Here is a 13455-nt window from a genome sequence, read left to right as displayed (position 1 = left end):
CCGGCTTTGCCGGGACCGGCTCCCTCCAGCTTTTCTCCCAGGTCCTCGGGGGAGGCGGGAACTCAGATCTCTCGAGCTGTACTGGTGTCCGGTCCGGGCTTGGGGTGGGCAGGGTGGGGAGGGGGAGGGACGGAGGGACTCGAGACAGGCTGGGAAGAAGGATGGGAGGGGGAGGGGTGGAGGTAAGGGGAGGGGTGGGGTCAGTGCTTGGCTTGCCCCCCCCCCCCCCCCCGGCTTGCCCCCAGCCTAGGGTCTGCAAAGAGACCCAGAGGAGGGGCAGGGAGAGAAGAGCGTTTCTGGGAACCGCTCCTGGGCCCCTCCCCCCCTCCCCCCCAGAGCAGGAGGCTGCTGGGAGTTCCTGAGACGCTGGGTTTCCTCATTTCACTCTGCGGCGACCTCACCTGCTTGCTCAAGGCCATCAGAGCCCCACGATATGCAGGTTCACATGGCTTCACGCTGTCCCTCCGCGGGACCGGGCGGGGCCCCCTTGCAGCCAGCCAGAGCCCCTGCCGGAGCCCCCCGGGGGGCACACAGACTCCCCCTTGGGTCCAGGCACGATTTCGCAGATGAGTAACCAGATGCCCGTGCAGGACTCTGCTACTCCACCACCTGCCCTGCAGCCCAGAGCCAGGCCAAGCGTCAAAACCAACATCCCCTCTGCCGTGTGCTAACCACAGCTCACCAGTTTTCTAACTTCAGGGTCGAGAAGCCTGAGACAGGAGGGCCAGGCAGCCTCGGAGCCGCCCCTGCAGGGCCCGGGAGGGCAGGCCAAAGTCCAGCAGAAGCCCCAGGCCTGCTGTGGGGCCTTTCAGGGAGGGGCTAGGGGGTCCTAAGTCTGCAGGGGGAGTGGGCCTGAGGTGGAGGAAGACTTCAGTCCAGATGCGCGGGGTGGGCAGGAAGGGGCTGGTTACTCACCTCTCCCTGCGTCACGCAGGGCCTACGGGTGGCGTGGAACTGGTTGGAGCAGAAGCAATGGGATCCAGCCTAAGCAGCTGTCAGGACAGGCTCTGTGGGCAGGGAGCTTCCTGGTCCCAGGGAGTGTGGGAAAAGTGCTCTCCTAGCCCTGCAACCGCACTCCCCCTGGACCCACTCCCAGCCCCGGGGCGCTCACAGCCTCTCAGAGAAACTTGCTGAAGTTCTTCTGGGTGAGGCTTATCTGAGCAGGGCTGGGGAGGAGGGCTTCTCAGAGGAGGTGACACCTCTGCAGAGTCCTAAGGATGAGCTGGCAGGATCCAGGGGGCTGGAGTCCCCCCTACCACCACCACACACCCACTGCCTGGCGATGGGCTGCAACACGGGCGTGTACAGGCGTGTGTGTGTGCACGTGGGTCTGCGTGTGTGGGAGAGGGCAGACAGAACCCAATACGTGGGACGCATAAGGAAATGATACACAGATTGCAAGCACGTAGGCTGGCTCTGCGTGCCGTGGAGCTGTGGCAGGGTCCTAAGCTCTTCTGTTCTAGAAGGAACCTCTAGCTGATCAGGGACCAAAGGGGGTGGGCCAGTGTAGAGACACTTCTGCAGTCCTGAGAGGGGGGACGTGGACTTGGGTAGAAGGTGGCAGCAGAGCGGGAGAGTCTGCAAAGCCGGGAAAGGAGCAGCTGACGGAGTGTCTGGGTGGTGTCCGTCAGCCGGGAAGGAACTAGGGTGTGAGTGTGGGATCTTGAGGGGAGAACCTGCTGGGGCTCAGTGCTCGAGGGGGTGGAGACGTGGGTCACACACAGGTGCAGGAGCGTGGGGTCTGAGCTGGGGGTACCACAGGGCGTCTTCTACATCGAGGTAGTAGTATTTAGGGCCCTGACTCAGGACGAGATGAACGCAGGAGGGGTTGATGCGGGTCCAGGGCACAGTGCCTGTTACCCTTACTATTCCCCGAGGGGCCCACCTCAACGTCACCTCTTCAGGGACGCCAAGGAGGTTTTGGCTGGGGCAGGACCAGGGCTGGGGGCAGGTCTCCGCCAGAGCTTACCTTCCCAGCCCAGGTGAGGCACAGTTTCGGGCCTCGGCCAGCAGGAGGGTGTCCAGACCCCACAGCAGCACCTGTGCCCCTCACAGCATCCCCAGGAGCTCAGACTCAGCTTGGTAGCTGTCCTTGAAGTCGCATCCTTACGAGGGGCGCCCCAGCCCACCGCAGGCACCGGGGGCCTGGCCTCAGTTTGTGGGCACCACCTTGGAGGTAGTTGGGTTAAGGGTCTGGGAGGGCGGGTGCAAAGTCCCTCTGCAGATGCCACAGGAGGGGCTGGGCTGGCAGGTGCCGAGAAACCTTCCAGAACTGGAGTCTGTGACGAGGCTCCTGGGGTTGGAGTCTGGGCAGGGGCTTCTCGGAGGAGGGGGCAGGGGCTGGGCCTTGTGTTGGTTCCGACTCAGCCCGTGGGTGGGTTCGTGGGATTGAGGCCTTCAGGACATGGCCTGGCCACATCCCCAGAGGAGGCTCTGCCAGCCAAAGGGGGCTTCTCTGCTGGCCTCTAGTGATGCAGGGACCCCTGGCCCCAGCGTCCAGGCAGAGGGAGGGCAGCAGGCTGCACAGGCCTGGGGTCCCACCTCTCACCCAGAAGCTCCGCCCTGCACCTGGCCCAGTGCTGGGATGCAGGGTCCACGTGGTGAGGTGTGGGTCACTCAGTCCAGGGGCTCATGCCAGCCGATGGCCACAGCTGAGAGAGAAAGAGCCTTGACGGGGAAGCAGGGCCGAGAAGGTTGCTGGAGGTGGCCTCAGGGAGAGAGGCCTGTGTACCGGAGACCCCGGGGCCCTCAGGTGATGGCTGGGGTACACTGTGGGATGGCGTGTCCCCCTTCTAGCAGGACCAGAGGAGAGGAGGACCAGGGGACCTTGCTCTTGGGACCCTCAAGGAGGTGCCAAAGGCCCCGCTTGCCTGGGACGTGGGGCTTTCCATGTGGAAACAGGAACTGTCCTGGAGAAGCCCGGCCAGCTGGTCACCCTCCCTCTCGGGTCCCTGGAGGCCAGACAGACTCACGCTGGGCCTTGACCTACAGGAAGGAAGGAAAGACGCTGGGGTGGGCGACAGCCCGGGCAGCAGAGCAGGGGTGGGCACTGCAAGGTCGCAGGCCCCGTCTCCAGGGCCCTGGAGGAACACCTTACCCCAAGTTCCATACTTGGGCAAGAACTACAGCTTCAACGGAGAGGTGTCCATCCAGGAAGGCGTGGAGGGGGGAGTGGCTAGCAGCTGGTGGTCTGGCCTGGCTAGGGCCTGGGTGGGGGGTGGTGAGAGGGCAGAAGGGCAGCCTGGAATCAGGAAAAGACGAGCCTTCCAACTTCATGGGAAAGCAGGGCTCAGAGACAGTAGCCATACACCTGTTCACCAGGCTGGGAGGGCGGAAACCGAGGCAGGACACGTGGCATGGATGCACTCCTCTCCATGTGCTCCTGGTGCCTCAGTCCCCGAAACAGGCACAGGCCCGAGGGACCCGGAGGGGCCCCACATTTCCCCGAGCACCACCTCCTCCGGTCCTGGTCCCTCATCCCCCACTAGAAGGGACCGCCCCATGTTCTGACCATCCATCCCACACACCTCTACCCATCGGGAAGAAGCAGGAAGGACTTCCAGGACCCCAGAAGAGAAGTCACAAACCCAGGCACCCGTTCTTACCCCGGAGAACCCCCCTGGCCGGCACCAGTGCCTCCCCCTGCCGGAGGACACTGTCAGAGAGCCTGGCTCTTTGGTCTCTGTTGGCAACAGCCACACTGACACCTCAAGAGGTGACAAGCAGCAGCTTCCCTTCTGGGCACCCTGGGACCTGGTGGGGGGGTTTCTGGGGCCCCTGCTGCCTCCCACCGCGGCCCTCTGGTCCGATGCCCAGCTCGGGGGGCGGCCAGGTCTCACACGCATTTTGCAAACCGGAGAAGCATGAAGGATAGCCACGGCCTCCCGCCCTATCCCTTCCACTGGGACGCAGCCCTGCTGGATGGACAGTGAACACAGACGAGGGCACAAGTCAGACACCCCTGGCCCAGGCCCTGATTTGACAGTCGAGGAGGAGGGGCTGCCCAAGGTCACACCGCCAACAGTGACCGAGCCGGGACCAGACTGGCTCTGCAGGCAGCCCTGCTGGGCCAGCAGCTCCACAGCTTACCCGGCTTTGACAAGCATCTCATCCTCTCAAGCCTCAGTTTCCCCATCTGCAAAATGGGACAATGCTAATTCCTCCCTCGTAGGATACATGTGAGGATTAAATGAGGCAACCTGCACGTAAATCGCGTGGCCGGGGCGGCTGCCTGGCACAGAGAGGGTGTGTTGCCAGCAACAGCAGGGTACCGACCAGGGATGCCGCTGAGCACCGGGCATGTGTGCAGCCGGGCGAAACAGCCTGTGTTCCGTGAAGACAGACCCACCAGTCGCTGTGATGTGTGTCCCACAGACCCCCTGGGTCGCGTGGTAGCACTGTCCAAGCTGCTTGTTACGTAAATACTGCTTCATCCTGTCTGACAATTTATTAGGGAACTGCACATGATTTGGGGGTACAAATGCCTTTGTTGGGGTTGGAGTCTCCCTGCCAGCCCACACCCCTGGGCTCAGAGCAAATGTCCACTTTTCATTACAGAGGCAGCTGGTGGGGTCCTCAGTGCTCGGCTGTGCCCTGCCCACCCCTCTAGGTCTGGAGGGAGAGACCGATGATGCAGAGGGTGATGCCTCTTCTCAAGGAGGGGGCCCCTGTGCCAGGCACATAGGACATGGCCTCCGAGCCTCATCAGGAGCCTTACAGATGAGAAAGCAGAGGCACAGAGAGGTTAAGCGATTTGCCCAAGGTCACACAGCCAGGAAGAGGCAGTCACTCTGCTCAACTCCAAAGCCCACAGAGTTGCCCGTCGACCAGGCAGCGCCCACTACCTTGCCCCCTGCCCCATTCCTCTTGCTGTGCGAAGATGCCACCGGCAGGAATCTGGGCCCGCTGGCACCCTGGGGGCAGCCGTGGGCTGTGGCCATACCCTCCTGTCCCCCCAGCAAGGACCTGCTGCCTCTCACCCCCCACCTGCACTCCAGGCCATGAGGCACCTCCTGGCACCATCCTCCGAACTCCCCTCCCTCTCCTTCCTCTCACCCCCCATCCCAGGCTCCCTGAGCCCTCAGGACTGGCCTCTCCCAGGCTCGCAGCCTCTGCTGGCGCCCCGTCATTGCCGCTTCCCTGACTCTTCCTCACCTCGCTCCCAACTGCTGGTCCTGGCACCTGCAGCCACCACTCAACCACAGGACCCTGGACCCTCAGCTAGAACCCTCTGGGGCTCCCTGGTGCCTTCGGGATGTAGCCAGCTCCTGGGCCAGATGGGTCCCCAGGCCCTGCAAACCTGCGACCCTCTCCAGCCTCCATCCAGCCCCCACCCAGTCCATTCCCTGCTCCCTCTCCAGGCACCAGCTGCGACGGGCCGTGGAGGCCTGCAAGGCCTGGGCATGGCCACCTCCCTGCCTGGGCCCCCCTCCGTTCCCAGACTCATCATCCTCACCCCAAAGCTGGGGTGGCCCGTGCTGGGGGCTCCTGCTGTATCCCACTTCCCACCATCATAGCACACCTGTCCCGGTAGCTGTGGAGGTTCAGGGTTTGTGCCTGACCGTGGGCAGCTTGGAGGCGGACCCCAGGCCTTCCCTGGCGGCCCACAGGGTTCCCTTAGGGTGTGGGCTTATTTTTGGGGGTGTGGACAGCTGATGGAGATTGTGGGGCACACGCGTCCCTTCAAGCCTGCTGTCTCATCTGCTGTCCCCCCAGCCAGGCACTTCTGCCCAGATGCCCGCTGGGCCTTAGCCCCCAGCCCAGACATGGGAGTTATAGTTACTGGTTTGGTCGTTGATGTTGTCAGGTGGGCCAGAGTCCAGTTCCCCGATCAGGCCTGAAACCCGGGCCCCCCCCAGTGAAAGTGCCCCATCCTAACCACTGGGCCACCAGGGAATTCCCCAGGTGTGCCCCGCAAGGGAAGGTCCGCGTGCGGCCCCCCAGGCCCAGCAGCGGGGGTGGGCAGGGGCGTGCACCACCAGGGAATTCCCCAGGTGTGCCCCGCAAGGCAAGGTCCGCGTGCAGCCCCCCAGGCCCAGCAGCGGGGGCGGGCAGGGGCGGCCAGGTGCAGGCCTTACAGAGAGATCCAGTGACCGACCGGCGGCACCGATGGCGCGAACAAGGCAGAGGGCGCTGGGGTGAGGCCGGGCCCCTGCAGGACCTGGCAGGAAAAGGAAGAGGAGGGGCTGAAGGGCAGCCGAGGGGAGGGGGGAGGGGGGAGGGGAAGAGAAGGGGCGAAGGGGAGGGGGGAAGGCGAGGAAAAGGGACGCGGACGGGGGAGGGGGAGGGGCGGCTGAGGCCCTCACCTGGGTTCTGTGGCCTCTTTGTCTCTCCCCTCCTTGGCTCCCTGGCCCCCTGCCCACCCTGGAGACAGCAGAGGCCGCACGCTCTTTACCGCTAAGGTGTGAGGGACACCCCTCACCCCAAGCACCTTGGGGTGCTGGAAATTTTTTGAAACTGAGGCTTCCCCCTCCACAGCCTTGACTGGCCACAGTGGGCAGACCTCACCCCAGTCTTAGACTCGAGGAGACTCAGGGTCACAGAGAGTGAGGCCCTTGGCCAAGGCACCCACGGGGGGAGGAAGAGTGAGGTGGGCAGGCAGGCGGCAGTGGGGGGACGGGGTGGCTGGAGGCTGCGCAGGGTCCGCCCTCCACTTTCCGGCCCCAGTGGGCTGCGTGGGCGGGCTGCTGGAGGTGGTGCCCTTTGTGGACACCAGGGGGCAGCAGGCCCCCAGTTTGGGGCCTCAAGGCTGCTGCCGGCGGGTGGGGAGGCGGCCTGGGCTGGTCTGGCCGGGGGCCCAGGGGCTGCCGCTCACATTGAGGACGGTTGTGGTCCCCCTGCCCGGGCCATTGGGGGAGGGAGGGGACAGGCACCGCTTCTGCTGAGCCCCTACTCTTTGCAGCCCTGGCTTGGCCGGGTTGTCTTACTTTCACCTCCTGGCCTCTGTCCTGATCAGCTGCTGCTCACCTTGGAAACGCTGCGGGGGCGGGGGGGGGCGGGCCGGGGGGAGTTGGGCAAACGTGGGGAGTGAGTGGATAGGGGAGCGGACAGAGTGGTGAGGGCTGTCCTCCTCGCCTGACCGTGGGCGGGCAGCAGGCAGGCGGCTGCTCCCTCATCCTGCCCTGACTTGCGGTGGGAGCCTGCTGGGGGTGTCCCAGTGCCTGCCAGTACTAGGTGCTCAATTAATGTCTCGCATGAAGTCTCTCCTGAAGCCTAGGAAGGCCCTGCCTCTTGTTCCTCCATGGCTGCGGGGGTCCAGGTCCTGCTGTGGGAGGGCTGGGGACCATCACATCTCCTCCGTGGCATTTCAGCTGCTCTGAACGCCACGCGGAGGTGTTGGAAGCAGGGTGGGAGAGGGGGTCCCTGGTGTACCCTGTGGGTAGAAGATGCTGACTCACAGGGGACCCCACTAGCTCAAGAAGACTAGACAGGAAGTTGGGGGGGCATGGTGGGCATGAGGTCTGGGAAGGGGGGGTCATCTGCTCATCCCCGATGTGCTTTTCTTGCTGTTTCCCTGGCAAGGTGAGCCTCTGGCCCAGGGGACCGTCCAGTCTGTGTCCTGCGGGTGGGGAGCCGGTGGGACTCAGAGCTGTGGCCACAGAGGGTGTCTGAGCCAGGCCCTGAGATCTTCCTCGGTGCCGGCCCCCCCCAGGACACCTCCTCAGCCCTGGGAGGGTCTGTCTGGAGCCTCGGATGACCAGTGGTCCAGGGCTCCTGGGACTTTGAGGACTGAAACCAGCAAAGTCCCAATTAAGGCGGGAAGAGGGGTTCCCCCTGCTTGAGACCCCCGGGGTCGGGGGAAGCAGCCCCGCTCTATGTTGGAGATGGGGCGGAGGAACTCTCACGTCCAGGGCTGTTCCTGTTTCCCCGCTCCTCCCCCGGGGCTGCCCAGCCCCTCCCACCGATTCAGGGTGGGGGGGAGTGAGGACCCCGGCCCCGACCCTGAGTACAAGGCAGTCCCTGTAATCGGAGCTTTGGATTCACGTTGTGTGGCTTGCGGACAGTCACCGGAGGGAGGCCGGCACCTGCGGAGGACGTGCCTGGCAGCCGCCCCGAGAACAGCCCCTCCTGGGGGGCCGGGGGCGGGGCGAGCCAAGCGGCGGGAACTCGGTGCGGGAGGAACATTCTCGCTGCGCGCGGGGTGCTGGGCCCCTGCCAAGGGCGCCAGGAAACCTCCCCCTGTGCGTGCGGGCGCGCAAGCACAGAGCTGGGCCGATCCGCCTGTCGCTGGGGGCTGGCTGGTTAATCTTTAACTCTCCCTACCCCTCGGGGCCTCCAGGCCCCATCTTACGGAGGAGAAGGTGAGGCTCAGAGGGGCAGCGGCCTCCCCAGGGGACCTGCCAGGCCGGCCCAGGGCCTTGGTGAAGTGCGCCGCTGGGTGACGTGCTTTGACTCCCCGGGCACACTGGGTGAGGTGGTGGGGCGGTGAGGGCCTTACCCTGGTGGGCGGGAGGTGGACAAGCTGAGATCTGCACGTGGAAAGGCCGACTTGGCTGGGCAGGAGCTCGGTCACCTCCCTGGTAGGATGAACCCCAGGGGTCAGCCATCCCGGGGGAGGGCCATACACCCACATGTGCCCGCCCCTGGCTCCAGGGCTCGCGGGGCTGTCAGGGGACGTTAACTTCGGGACCCTTGACTTGTTTCCTCTCCCGCTTTTGTGCCTACCGGCCCCTCATAGCAGTCAGGTGGAGGGGCTCAGGGCTGGGCCAGAGGCACAGATCAGCTGCCGTTGAGCGCTGGGTGATCGCAGGCAGGTTGCTTAACCTCTCTGAGCCTCAGGCTCCTCCCTTGGCAAATGGGCATCAAAACGCCTCCGTCTTCAGGTTCTTGGAATGATTAGAGGCAAGGAGGCCAGCCTCAGCGCAGGGCAGGCTCGAGGTAGCTACTGTGGTCACCAGTTGTCATGTCCTTCCAGACTCCTCAGACAGGGCAGTACCCTGGATAGCAATCGGAGAGCTGTGGGAAGGGAAGGGCACAGACACAGAGGCCCCTGCAGGGTCCCCAGAAGCACTGCTGGGGGTGGGTCCTGGCACACCCACTGCCCCAGTGGGTCCCCAGGAGAAGGGAGGTTTGGGGCAGCCAGAGAGGCCGGTGGTGCCGAAGTCAGCCACCAGGGGGAAGCACGCGGCTGAGGATGGCGTTTCCCTGCCACCAGAGACCAGGTTCGGCCACTCATTCCGGCAAGCATGTTTCTCCTCCCTGGAAAAAAAGCCCACAGTATCCACCGACTGTGGGGTGTTGTGAGGACTAAACGCCCCCCGCATCGGGCCTTAACCACTGTAAAAGCTGGAGCAAGTCCTTGAATCTTCCTGAACCTTCCTTTCCTCACCGGGATATACCCGTGCCACATATGTGAGTCAGGGGAAGTAGTGTCTGTACCGGATGACTCTCACTGTTTAGTGACTGAAGATGCAATGAAAGTTTCTCACTCCCGTCCTGGTCAGGTGGGTGTGCAGAAGGCGCCTTGGGTCTGGTGGTTCGGCTCCACGTGGGCTTTCAGGGCTCCTGGCGCTGCAGGCTCTGCTGTCCCCAGGGGCCCCCCTCCCCCCCCCCGCCCACGCCCCCGCCAGTGGGGAGGGGAGGAGGACCGCTTGGCTGATTTTGATGGGCGCTGCCTGGAAGTGGTGCAGAGCACCCCTGCTCACGTCTGTGGCCCCCGTCGCAAGGGGGTTGGGCACGTGGGCTTTCTGTGTGCTTACAGGAAAAGGCAAAGGTTTGGTGAGCTCGTAGCTTTTACTCTGCTGCTCCTAGGCTGGATGAGGTGAGAGCTACAGAGATGCACCTGCAGGATACCAGCAGGGGGCCTGGCGCTTAGGACCCCCACCCCCCACCCCCCGCTGCAAATAGGCTCCCCGTTGCTGCACATGCAGGATTTGCGGGCGTAGGGTAGCCCCGCCCCTCCCTGGTTCTGCTGTCTGCACAAACATTGTTCCTTTCAAATGCTTCTTTCCTTTGGATACATTTTAAGTTACAAAAGCAGATCCTGGCTGTTGTACCTAGACACATATTTGCTTGTCCAGAGCCCCTTGGGGCGGAGGGCTGGGCCTCCTCTCAGTGCTGGCGGCTCCCAGCCCTCCCCACCATCCGTCCCTGGTGCAGGGAGGGACCCAACCTACTACTGGGAACAGCAGGTTCAGTAAGCCAGTGGGTACCATCCTGGATCGAATTCAAGGTCACAGACTCAGAAGGTCACCTCCCTGCCCTAATGAGGTGACTGAGCGAGGAGGTGTCCCCATGGCCCCTGGAGAAATATAACTAGGACACCAGGCAGCTGGGGGTGGCCCTGGCAGCTGACCCAGCCTCTGTGCCTCCAAGCCTCCAGCTCTCCGTTCCCTCCCCCGTAAAACAGGTGAGGCCCAGCAAGGGATCTGCGGAAACCATCCTGTGCAGGGCTCGGCTGGCTGAGGGCCCCACAGCTGCCACGCTATGTGACCCAACATGTATGGGACGCCCACTTCCAGTCCTTGGCGACGGGACTCCAAGTCACATGCTGTTGGGCTTGTCGCTGGGGGGGCGCCGGGACCCATCTGCCTGAACTCAGCTGGCACCCATGGGGGTGTCTCGTGTGCACTGAAGGCAGTCGGGATGGCCCTCCCAGGCCTGTCCTCGGGCCAGACCGTGCACGCGCAGGGCAGGGTCGCAAGAGGCCTGGTGCAGGGTCAGCTCCCGTAGGTTATGAAGCGCGCACTAGGCCCCCTGCCCTTGGGGGGCAGGGCACACAGGTGTTCATACCATGGGGCAGTCCTTGCCAGGGATGAGAGTGTTGGCTCCCCTGGGTGCCCAGAGCAGGGCTGGGAGTGCGGTGGCTTCAGTCTTGTCCGAAGGGAGATGGCCTGGAGGCTGAGCCTGGGCCGGGGGTTGGCTCCTTCCCCGGCCTGCCCTCCCAGATGGCTGAAGTCAGGGCATCCTGACCTCTTGGGAAATCCTGGGGGCCATGTGGTTCCATGTTTGGTGGTCACTACCCACTGTGGCCCTGTGCATATGGCCTCTGGGGAGACTGGTGTGGCCGTGGCACTAGGGTGGGGCAAGGCCCTGCCTCCTAACTCCAGGCCAGGTGATATCAGCCCCACCCAAGGGGTCCACAGGGCCAGGGGAGCCTCTGTCATCTTATTTTCCCGAAGATAAAAAGTTGTACTGGACTTCCCTGGTGGCACAGTGGTTAAGAATCCGCCTGCCAGTGCAGGGGACACCGGTTCGAGCCCTGGTCCGGGAAGATCCCACATGCCGCGGAGCAACAAAGCCCGTGCACCACAACTGCTGAGCCTGTGCTCTAGAGCCCGCGAGCCACAGCTACTGAGCCTGTGTGCTACAACTACTGAAGCCCGTGCGCCTAGAGCCCGTGCTCCGCAACAAGAGAAGCCACTGCAACGAGAAGACGGCGCGCCACAACGAAGAATAGCCCTGCTCACCGCAACTAGAGAAAAGCCCGCGCAGCAACGAAGACCCAACGCAGCCAAAAATAAATAAATTAATTAAAAAAATTTGTACCAACTGTACTTGTGGAAAAGTTGGAATAGAATGCACAAAAAAGAGGAAAGAAATATAACACGAATCATCAACTTTGCATCCACTTTGGTCCTGCTGTCAAGAGCCGAGAGTGGCAACGTGCCCTGTCCCTTAGCTGGGCTGATGGCTTCTTCTGCTGGCCTTCATCCCAAACCTTGCCTCCACAAGCCTCCTCCAGGACACGTCTGCATGCTAGCAAGGAGTCCCGTCCCTGAAGGGACCTGGAAACCACCTGACCCTGCGGGGGAGGCAGGCAGGTTGGGTTGGGTCGGCCCCAGCTCCTTTCTCACTGGGCTCGTGGGCTCACCCAGGACAGGGGCTGGGAGCTCAGGGCCCTGCTGGGCCCTCCAGCAGGAGCTTGGCCGTCCCCCTCCCCACCTGAGCTGCTGGAGGCATTTCCTAGGCCCCCAGCCCTGGGACAGGCTGGGCCAAGGACATAGCTGCAGAAAGTTACAGTCTCCTGTGGCCTGGCCCCGATGGGATGGCCACTGGGGAGAGCCAGGGGCCACACCAAGAAGCGGGGGAGCAGGGTCATAGGCCTTGCCGGGCAGGTCCTTCCCTTTCTGGGCTGGCTTCTTTTCTCCCTGACACTGTGGTAGGGCCCACTGGCTCGCATGCCCTGTCATTCATTCTTGGGTGTGTACTTTCCCAACCAACACGTTTCCTGGGCACAAATGAGGGGGTGCTAGCCTTCCAGGATGGAGACACAGAGGCGCAGCTCCTATAAGCAGCTGGACCAGGGCTGCCTGGGCGCCCTCGTGGCTGCTCTCTGCTGCCCCCCCCGCCCCCACCCCATCTGGCGGTTCCCTGTGTGACAAGGGATAAGCCTGGCCGGGAGGATCAGCGTGCACAGTCAGGGTCCCAGGCTGGGCAGGGCCAGCCCCACCCTAGTGGAGAAGCCCTCAGCGCCCTGTCCAATAGCCAGCCAGCCAACCCCCGGCCTGGCCAAGCCTGAAGTGGCCGAGCACCCAGTCAGTGACGTAGCTCAGGATGTCACAGGGCGCATAGCTCAGGATGGGCACGGCCAGTTTCCCATCCACCGCGCAGGACTTACGGCCCCAAGGGCTACAGTCTCCAGACCCTGGCTCCAGGCGACTGTGGGCCAGCTCTCAAGGTGTCTGCCACTTCGCCCTTGGAGAAAGAGCGGAGCAGAGCCTCCCTCCCCCGGCCCCCCAAACTCCTCTCCCCGCTCACTCGTGGGCCTTAGGTCTAGCAGGTGTGTTAGGGCTCCAGGTGCGCGGAACCCTGCCAGGCACACAAGCCTCGGGCGCAGCAGGCCGCGCGGGGGCAGCCGAAGACCCTATCTAGCTCCAGCCAGGGACGAGCTGGCCGCGGCGGGTTAAAGGCCCGTCAACTGGCGCGGGAGGCCCAAGGGCGAGCGCGGGCGGCGGGGCTGGGTGCCCCCGGGGGGGCGAGTCGGGCCAGGCCGAACGCCGGTCTTGCCGGGGGTCGTCGCCCGCCGCGCCCGGTAGGGCGCGCCAGCAGGGGTGGGGGGGGGCGCCCGCGCCACCGCCGCCGAGCAGCCCCCGCCTGCAGACAAAGGAGCCGGCGGGGGGCGGGAGCGGGGGCGGGGGTGGGGGTGGGGTGGGGGTGGGGGGGGATGGGGCGAGGGGGCGGGGCGCCGCGGTGTCACGTTACCGCCCGCAGCGCCCTTTAACTCCGGCCCCGCCCCGCGCACCGCCCCCTCCCCCGCCGCTGCGCGCGCCCCGCGCCCCGCCAATCGGCCCTCGCGCCCCGCCCCGCCCTCGGGTGGGTGTGTGCGCAGGGCCAATGGGCGGCGGGCGGGGGCCGGACCGCCGGAGGGGCGGGGGCAGCGCGGCGCCGGCCAATCGCCGCGGTGTTGTTGAAACTGAAAATACTACATTATGCTAATAGCAGCGCGGCCCGTGCGCGGGGGGGTGGGACCCTCGCGTATAAAGGGGCGCGCGAGGACTGGGCGTTCCACAGGCC

This window comes from Stenella coeruleoalba (assembly GCF_951394435.1).
Source record: "Stenella coeruleoalba genome assembly, chromosome: 8".
Classification (NCBI taxonomy): domain Eukaryota; kingdom Metazoa; phylum Chordata; class Mammalia; order Artiodactyla; family Delphinidae; genus Stenella; species Stenella coeruleoalba.
Note: the sequence above shows the minus strand (reverse complement) of the source record.